This window comes from Haliotis rufescens, unplaced genomic scaffold, assembly GCF_023055435.1.
Source record: "Haliotis rufescens isolate VD_foot unplaced genomic scaffold, xgHalRufe1.0.p SCAF_23, whole genome shotgun sequence".
Lineage (NCBI taxonomy): Eukaryota > Metazoa > Mollusca > Gastropoda > Lepetellida > Haliotidae > Haliotis > Haliotis rufescens.
The window spans coordinates 398527-409421 of NW_025963924.1; positions in this window are offsets into that span (position 1 = coordinate 398527).

Genomic DNA, 10895 nt, shown 5'->3' on the forward strand with positions numbered 1-10895 from the left:
CAAAAAATCCATTCACTTCAAACGTTCAACTTAGGTCTGTTCCCTCAATGATGTAACGTGACACTGTTCGTATAAGTTGGTGTTTTATTAAGTTATATACAATCCAACTACAAAACCCCTTACTGATAAGTATTCGATACATCTGTGGCTTATGAAATATAAAATCGGCTCGTACCTCGCACCATATGAATCGGCGTGCGTGCGCGTATTAGTCCGGACGTGAGCCGGTTTTATAGTGCTAGCTCACTATGCCATGCCATGCCGCAACATGTAGATCCTACACAGACTACACTGACTCCGAGCCGACTACTCCTTGTTTTAGCCCCTTAATGCTGAGCGCCAGGCAGGGTAGCAGCAAGTACTATTTTTTAACGTCTTTTGGCAGGGGATGAACCACAGACCTTTAGTTCTCTGGGCAGACGCCCAATCCAAACAAATATGGTTGGTTGGTTGGTTGTCTAACGCCTCACTCAGCAATATTCCGGCTATATGACGTCGGTCTTTAAATAATCGAGTCTGGACCAGACAATCCAGTGATTGATCTCATGAGCATCGATCCACGCTATTGGGATCGATGACATGCATCAAGCAAGTCAGCGAACCTGACCACCCAATCCCGTTAGTCGCCTCTTACGACAAGCATAGTCGCCATGATAATTGTTGTATGAAATGAAAACTGTTATTAAATCTAAAAACAAAATAGTTGTTTTTGGTAGTGGAAATATTAAGAATAATAAATTCTCCCAGTACGGCAATAGATGAAACGTCAAATAGAAACGATGGACTCGTATGTTTATCTCGGCATCAAATCTTATAAAAATAATTGAACACATGCTCACGCAGTTAAAACTTCGTTTTGGGATGCTTAAAGGACTTCATGTTGTTACTGAAAAAAGCAAGAACTATTAACCTACCAATCGATTGTCTGATTAGAGGTTTGTGATGTGATAATTTCACCTATTCTACTGTATGTGGGGGTTTGGGTGTTCTAACGTTATAGAGAGAGTACAGTTTAAGTTTCTTAATCTTGTCTCTGGGCTAAAATCTTCATGGTATATGGTGAACTGGGGAGAGTACATCTAAGTATCCAAACTTCAAAGAGAATGACCAAGTACTGGCATGAAATTGCAATAGAAAGTTAACTCGGAAAAACGTCAAACGTGTTATGCAACCTAATGATGGCTAATCGTGATGCAACTCGACTTTGTACCCTTTGCTCAACTGTATAGAGCAGTTACTTAATAATTGCGGCTTGCCCGAAGTATTTCTCGTACCCCAATATTTTCATACGATTGATTGTCGTAACTCTTGAAGGGGTGCTAAACGATGTATTATATAAAAAATGGAAAAGCGATATTTTAGCTAGTTCGAGCGGTAATCACTCTAAATTTATTAAACAACTTCCTTCTCTCGGGAATTAATTACTGTGCCCAACTGCGATGTCTTACCATATTTTAAAATACATAACTACTAAAATTAGACCCGTGAAGATTCGGGGTAGAATAGGTCTTCAGCAACCCATTCTTGCCGTAAGCATGGCAATTCGAAAGAGGCGACTAACAGGATCGGGTGGTCATACTTGCTAACTTGATGCATGTCGTGGTATCCCAATCACGTATATTGATGCTCATGATATCAATTACTGTATTGTCTGATACAGACTCGAGTATTTACAGACCGCCGTCATATAGCTGGAATATTGCTGAGTGCGGCGTTAAACAACAAACAAACTAACTGTCAATATCTACCTGTTGAAACAAGCCGCTGGCACGGGATCCCAAGAGAACACTAAACTCATACATCAATTAAATCACCAGACCACGAATTCCATTATATTTTTCGTTGAGGTATTCAGAAATTTGTACTTGTCTAACAAGTACTTATGTTGGCCTATTTTGTACATCCAAACTGAAAGAAAATGAATCTAAACCACCGCTGGTCGTACAAGAGCAATGAACAACATATTTCACATATTATATTGACAACAAGATGGCTTTAATTCCGTAGATCTTATTTTCGACCATGTAATTGATATAATTTTAGATACAGTTAGGGAGAAATATATAGTTTTGAACTTCTGATACGGAGTAAATATTTGAGTTAAGAGGCTTCACTGTCTTTGCACCAACTGTACTGTGTATATTTGATTTGCAAAAAGAGATTTACAACCATAAATGTTTATACCTCATCTACCAATCTGTAATTACATGAGATGAAGCTTACAGACGACCTCAGCTGACACTACAACTGCCTTTCTACGGTAACTGGGGTATCATTGGGTGTGGACAGCACCCGCAACTCATTCTTACACTTCACCATGAATGCGGAAGGTTATACTTTCCCCGCTACTCGGAACATTCTGACCAGCAAAATACACCCTTATATCTACTGACCACATTCTTCACAGGGAAAGTCCAGCATAACATGGCTTTCTCAGAATGGAGCCCACGTGACCACGGACAGTTGTAATGTGAAACCCATGGCCAGGCACCTCGGTCGTCTAGGGTATAACTTATTATTTTCAAATACCGTGGCTATCCAATGTATATAGGGTTAATGTTCCATTAGTACCTTAAAATAATCTGCCGAGATCATACAACTGTATTGCCTATGGGTATATGTATGATCAAGGTGATAAAGATTGAATGAATGAGGAATCACCTGAGTAGCCTGTTGTGCCAGTTAATGTTAAGACCCAACATCTGTTTCCTAAACTGCACACACATCTCATGTTATTTATGACTCGTTAGGGGTTAATATGATGATATTGCTTTTGTGTCCGCTTTGGTTTATATTTTTTAAGCGGCAACTGATGTTTGGAATGCTAGTGACAGCAATAGTTTATCGAAAAGCTGGTATTGGTTGGATCACATGTTATTGTCAATATACCAGAGGATTAGTGTTACGGTGACAACTTTCCACATGTGGTTATTCTTCCCCGCCCTTAAGGCGGGGAAGTATACGGGAGAGGTTAAATTTGTAGCATGTAAGTCGACATGTTGGTTTCTTTGAAATTTCAAGCCACACAGTTACCGAAACGAAACATACAAATCATGTGAAATGTGCGTGAAATGTTGATGTTTATCTTTTCCAGCAATAAGAGATACTTCAAAATCTTCTTGCTATTCTGAGACTTAGTCACTTTTCGTAATGCTGATAACCCATGAAATTTGTTCATTTTGTTTTTAAAAGAGCTAAAAATGATCCCATTTCGCTAAAGTTAACCGGTCTATATTTTGTAAGAATAAACTATTGCGCATTGAGCGATTATCTCCTTTAGCTATAGGCGTAGTATAGAAGTGATAAATTCTCGCACTGACCTTGCATTGCTGTAAATCGTGCCTTATTCAAGCTGTATCACTGAGAGTGAGTGATTATCTCCCTTACCCGACTAGCTCAATTGCGCACTACCTTTGCAATGTATCGTATGTTATTCAGGCAGCCATCGAGAAACGTTCCAGGAAGGAATTTAGGCCAAGCCTGTCACGCGCACTCAATTTTCACACTGCTTTTGCAACATATTTTTCAACACATTTAAATAACAGGCTTCTATAAAGTATGACTTTGTTCAATAAACAACACATGTAAAACAACGGGTTTGATATGAGAATTTTTTTATTAGTTGTCTTCATAATCACATGTATGGCGCTTGCTGTGCATAGTTGAGCACAGCATTGTTTTTAATACTTCACTGTATGTAATGTATGGTACATACTATTTCATGCGGCGGTTTACGTTTCTGCATGGTTTATTGCTTGGACAAAAAAAACAAAAAAAATTCCAGCAGAGATCATACACCCGTATATGTTCTTTGCTTCTGGATACATAGGACAGGTTGGTCTGTAGTTTGCAATTATTTTCCAAAAAGATAATACGGTTGCATGATATCTCCACGATGTTTGGGTTGAACATAGTAACATTCTTCTAAACAAATTTCAAATTTAAGCCGGAAGCAATCACAACACAAACCCAGTTAACCAAACGGAACCATACACAAGAGTGAGTGAGGTAGTTGGGTTTAACGCCGTCTTGAATAGTATTCCGTGTCAGCTTGATGTGGGAGGAAAGTCTGAAGTGATGCAGGTCTTAGACGTTCACCACTTTGGTGAAACCAACGAACAAGGGTTTTGTGCTGACAACAAAATCGGAGCGAACCGAGATTCAAACACACTGTCATAGGTTTCTGGCGTGCCCAAGGGACACAACTCTGCATAGCGAATTGCAGCGGCTTTGGCGACTGGGCCAACAATGCCCCGTAAGCAACTGTAAGAAACTATTATACAACAAAGATGTTTTAGATGAGGTATGTATTGCGGAACATTCCATGAAGAAACAGTGGCTATATTACACAATCACAAACTACAAAATACATGCACAATAAACGACAATTAAAAAACACAGTAACATTCAACATTCCAAAGAGCTACATTATAACAATTTTATTTGTAAAACAAGTGTATTATAATGATATGGAAACAATATGGGAAGTGAGCAAAACTATGGTAATGTTGTACATACATGTGCAAGGAATTTGTTTGTAATTGTTGATATGTTAACAGATCTTGGAAGTTGTTTCTGGATAACTGTTGGTAAACTTATTAAGAATCTGCACCTTTTAACAGAGTGTACTAAATTCTTTATCATGATTGGGGATTATTTGTGATTCTCTTTCTTGGTTGTATTATGTAAGACAATGCGTAATGTTGTTCATCTTCTGAGACATCACATGTTTCACAGACGTTGTTCAAATGTTGTTGGGTTTGTTTTTTTATATCTACAATTTTTTCAATTTTTAGTTTGTGATTACTTAAACGAAGTTTTGAGAAAAGTGACCTATGTCCTTTGTTTTTACAATATGTAAGATAATCCTCAATATTTATAGATAACGTGACCAAACTGTATGTTCCTAACTTGCTGCTAGATAAATGGGAATCCATTAATGATTGCGTGAATTTTTACATTTGAACTGAAGTCTATTGAGTATATAATGAGTGGATTCATTACATTTTTTGTGTTCACTATTTTAAAAGTTTGCTTTATTTAACCCAACCAACATTTTGACCAGAAATATTAATATTTGCTGCAAAAGCATGCTTTAGAATGACATTTGTTTCGTTATCTATATAGGATTTTTTTTATTGGTACTAATAATGGGTATATATCAAGTTTTGCCTGACAGGCCCAGTTTTCTTGTCTGGATTTTCTTTGTGCTGACCAATTAAAGACACTGTTTCTTTTATTGTGCTTTCCAAAGATAAGTACATTAATAACAACCAACTTGTACTGAACATAAATTCTCTCCTCCCATAGCTTACACTTATTTCCTCTGCACATAGCATTATATTGCGGGGAGCTATTGATGCTCTGCAGCAATCTCTACTTGTTATGCTACACGCAAGGTACACTAGTATGTCCAGAAACTGCGATTTCTCGCCCTTTGAGAAAAAACAGCCATTGATTTTGCACAGCACGGTATGTGTTGTATATTACGGTCGTATCAACAACAATCGCAATACTTCTCTAGAGCAATGGGAAAATGTATTTCATATGTTTTCAGTCATTAGCGAAAATTTAACGTTGTCGCCTTCAATCAGAGGAATCCAAGCTGCATGACTGAAGTGAAAGATCGATATTCAACTGTATTGAAGATTTCTATAAGTGTATATGTATTTCTATCATTTACTAGTATATTATACAATATTGTTAGATTAGGATTGTTGTGTACTTTGTTGAGTGTTTATTTCTCCATGTCGACGTAGTTATTGTTTGCGACATGTATATCTGTTTTATTGTCACACGATAGTTAAAACGATGGATTCACATAAAACATAATCACCACTACTTTTCCCATTATTGGACGGGAGTAGGTGTTAACGTACTAGAGCCTGTGTCTGAATTAGAGTAAGAGATACCATTCTGTTTTTCAAAGAATCGGGTTGTAACTTGTGGAATAAATCAAACTCCATCGAAACACCTTTTGAAAGTGCACACACCACCAGAAGTACATACTTATTATAGGTCACATCGTGTGTAGTTAATATTTATTTTGACTTGTATTAATGCCGTGCAACTGTACTGCAACATATGAACTGAAATTTAGGTTTACTCATAGCTGTGGGGGGATACAGAAGACGTTGATACAGAAAGTATTTACTTTTAACTCTCAACACTCAAATTATTAAGGAAGCCTCGCAATATTAACCGCATCCACCCGACCATCATATAATATTCACTCTGTTACATTCAAAATGTCTTCCACGAGCATCACTTTCTAAGAAATATCAGAGCCCAAACATGTTTCATAAAGCATTCGGCTAATGAATAAGCTAACTGTAAACATGGGATATGTAAATATTTGTTTTGTGTATGTTTGAGATCTAAAGAATAAAAAAGGTCCCGAAGGAAAGCTATGTATCATCTTATAATTGTTCATAAATAGGCACGGAAGACAATGCAGCTTGCACGTTGACTTTCGATACAACAAATAGGTGACACCTGATTTTAATGTCCACTCAGCACATGATACTTCACCTTTAATAATATTTGATTAATTTTGATGAGTACACAATAAGCTCACATGTCAAAGTAGTGTAGTGTATCGGTGTCAGTCGTAACACGCGACTGTAGCTATTTCATATTTTGCTACCTACTAATGAATGATAAATCTTCAGCCGTTTGTTACCAAACAACCTAATGTCAAAATAATGTAGGGTAAAAGCTTGTTTGTAGCTATTTCATGTTTTGCTCATTACTAATGAATGATAAACCGTCGGATGTGTTAACGCACTTTTCTCATTGATTCTTACCAAACAACCTACCACAAACTATATATATAGAACTGAACGCCGCAATTCGTCAATAAACGCGCTTGACTTACTCAATTCAGTTTGTACCTGAAACTCAAAAAGAACCTTACTGTATGGTGGATTCAAAGTTGTGTGGAATGAAATCTCACGTGAGTTTATGGGGCATATACTTATTCACTTTGGTCCATTTATAACTTCATAAATGTGTTACCTCTACTGCGATCCTGACATGCATTCTTCTCAGATTTGGTTTGGTTGGTTTGTTGTTTAACGCCGCACTCAACAATATTACAGCTATATGACGGCGGTCTGTAAATAATCGAGTCTGGACCAGACAATCCAGTGACTGATATCATGATAATCAATCCACGCAATTGGGGTCGATGACATGCATCAAACAATGCAGCGAACCTGACCACCCGATCCCGTTAGTCGCCTCTTACGACAAGCATAGTCGCCTTTTACGGCAAGCATGGGTTGCTGAAGACCTATTCTACCCCAGATCTTTACGAGCATTCTTCTCAGAATATTACTTGCCAAACAAACTTGGCCAGGTCTTGTATATCTGTGAGGAGAATGGTGATACACCGCTTTTAGCAATATTCAATATCACGGCAGGAAACAACAAGGGTGAGCTTCATGTGCACGTGGGAGTGAACTCTCCAGCCACGGGGCTACTCCATCGTCATTATTAGTGATGCAAACAGCAGCAAATACATTCTTACTCATATCCCCGGGGCACTGCTGTTCCGAAATGTTCAACTACAAACAGATTGGTTAATCATATATTCCTTCACTTACCTTGTTCTTTACCTTTTTTCTCGTACACCGGAACAGGCCAAGAAATCACGGTGAAAATTCGCTTCTTCTTGGATAGCATTCATAATGAACATCACAAATTATCTTTTCCCGAAACCGTCATTGTAGTGTGTAAATAGTAGAAACATCAATACTGTCTGCAAGCTCATGTTCATGTCCATTAACAATCTAATCTCACAGATTTTTGCAATTAATTTGACATGCAGTTGTCAAATATTCCTCGTCTGCTTCCATTCGCGGCGTCTGGAATTAACGCGCATGGAAAAAACTCGTGCAACGGAAGTGAGCCGTGATTGGTTGAACTCGTTCCCATGACATCACGTGACAATGCTCGCGATCATCTGGGTGAAATAAACAAGGCCTCAAACTTGTCTTGATACATATTTGTCCAGAGACCATAAAATAGGTCTCTGGTAAGTCGTAACGACAAAGCCAACATTGCAGAGTAAGTAGGTCGGTCGGGTAGCCCAGTGGTTAAAAGCGTTGGTTCGTAAAGGCGAAAGACCGGGTTCGATTCCCAACATGGGTACACAGTGTGAAGCCCATCAATGGCGTCTCCACACATATGGTTGTATTAATGTCAAAGGCGGCGATAAATCTAACTCACTTTGAAAGGTTCTATGTTCAACGGCCATTTCCAGTCTAGGTCTAGACGTTGAAATTTGCTAGTACCTTGTGTGAACAATCATTGTAACTTCCGTACTGTTGACGTCATTGTAAGGTTGTTCTCATGCAGACATTGTGATAATGTACTTTGAGTTAGCAGACAAACATTTTCTTTAAATGACTTTGAAAATACTTCTTGACAGGCGCGATCTGGCTCCGCGAATTCATGAACATATATGAATCATTACAGCATTGATATCAATTTAGTATGACCCAAAACAATATGTTTACTATATGTGTTTATTGTATTTACGATGCTGTAATGTCCTGGTTCGACACGGAATATTTCTCAACGCTGTCACTCTTTAACTGACTGAATTGGATTCGGTTACAACTGCCTAAAACTCATTGAAGATTAATGCATTTATCGTGTGTCCACTACGTGATTAAAAATTGCAAAAATGATTGCATTCTCCAAAACAACAAAATATAACTTCGAATTCAAGCTAGGTTGGACAACATGGGCAGTGGTAAACAAGAGTCGTTGCCATAGCGCCCATCTTCATGGATGTACTCAGTGTGCAACAGGGAGAGTTTGACTTTTGCATTGAGATTGAGCACCCGAAAAAACGTTTCGTATAAAAACTGAAACACTCTTAAGGACAAATACCATTTTGCCAGGTGGGGGTTCGGGTTAGAATTTGCAACTTAATGGATATGGTGGTCAGGCTTGGTTTATTGTGTGTCATCAGATCTCGGCGTGAATCGTCGCTCATAAGATTAATCACTGGTTTGTGCGGTCCAGACTGGATTTTGTTTGTTTGTTGTTTAACGCCGCACTCAGCAATATTCCAGCTATATGACGGCGGTCTGCATTGTCACCTTTTACAGCAAGCATGGGTTGCTGAAGACCTATTCTACCCTGGATCTTCACGGGCCTCCAGACTGGATTAGAGGCGACTGTGCTTGTCGCAAGAGTCGACTACCGGATCGGGTGTTCAGGCTTGCTGACTTAGTTGATGCATGTCATTGTATCCTTGTTGCGTGGATCGATGCTCATGAAGTCAATCAATTTACAGACCACCGTCATATTGCTGGAATATTGCTGAGTGCCGCGTTAAACAAACAGAAATATGGTGACTGCAGATTAATTAAATATGAGCTTGGGTGTGTTATTACGTAACTTCGACTACTTCCGTATTTCATTCTTTGGGGGACCTGGTTGGAATATATAATACACACACAATCTTACTTGTCCATTCCTCGAAGATTACCATACCAAAATAGATTGATGTCAACAAAAACGTTGATTTAGAAAACGTGGAGTTCTGCATGGAGATGGAATATCAAATCCTCACCAGATTGTGAGACATAGAGAATCTCACCCGAGTGTCTTTTGATATCAAATATATCAACGAGTGATATTTGATATCAAAACACACGAGGGTGAGATTTTATTGATCATTCTTCCAACATTTTCAGTTTGTAGACAGTAATAAGCAGTGTCTTAAGTGTAAAAAGTACTGCTAACAGCTTCAGTTGCAGAGCCATTAGTGATGTCATTTAATTGTGACGTCACAATGGTCTGCAAAGCATTGTGATGCAACTTCATTGCAGCAATATCTACGCTGTAGATATCGCTTGATCTCACTCAATACAAGTGATATCTCCCGTGGGAGCCAGTTTTGGATGATAAATTTTATTGTACTAACTCCGGCCCATATACAAAACAAGAATACAAAGTTTCAGTGAGTACAACACAGCTACAGAGATGTGCTGTATAAATACATTTGTGTCGATGAAGTAGGCGATTATGTTACGAAGTGATGTCACAATGCAATACTACTGACCCCGACACAGCACATGGTGAACAAAAAGTGTTTACCTAAGAATTGTTTTATCATCCTTAGAGTGTAACAGATATTTACATGTATACAAATTTTGTAATGCAGGTGGAATATATGCTTCCTTAACCTGTACAAACATATGAAATTCATCCTCTATACAAGTTGGTGGAAAGGACACAATCTTATTGGTTTCAGTATAGAAGGCTGTTTTATTATAATGTATATACATATGAATGAAATACTGAATTCATCCAAAACTGGCTCCCACAGGAGATATCGCTCTCGTTGATAAAAGTGGCAAAAATCCTCGGCAAGCCTCGAAATTTTTCCACTTTTATCAACTCGTGTTGATATATTTGATATCAGAAGACACTTGGGTGAGATTCTCTATATCTTGACTGGATCGGTTTGAAGAAAGTCAAACACCATTGTTCCACAGTCTAGAATACTTTGTACATGTATACATTAATTTTATTTTTCTGCACATGGAATTATATTTTTCACACGTTTATTCCAGTTTTACTTGTCTAGCAAATTGATTAATATCATACAGATTTGACCACAGGTTGGCAACATGATTTGCCTGTAAGTAAAAAATTGCCCCAACAATCTTTGAGAAGAGACCCCTAAAGATTCGGGCAACCCATGCTTTTGATATTGGGATTTTCTCAAGTTAACATTACATTCAGTGGAACAATTAAGAAATATAACATGTTCTCTTTTATTGGTCCTGTTATCAGTGAAATAACCTCTGCTATGACATGAAACTCGTGAAGATCCGGGTTAGAATGATGCATGTCATTGTATCCCATTTGCG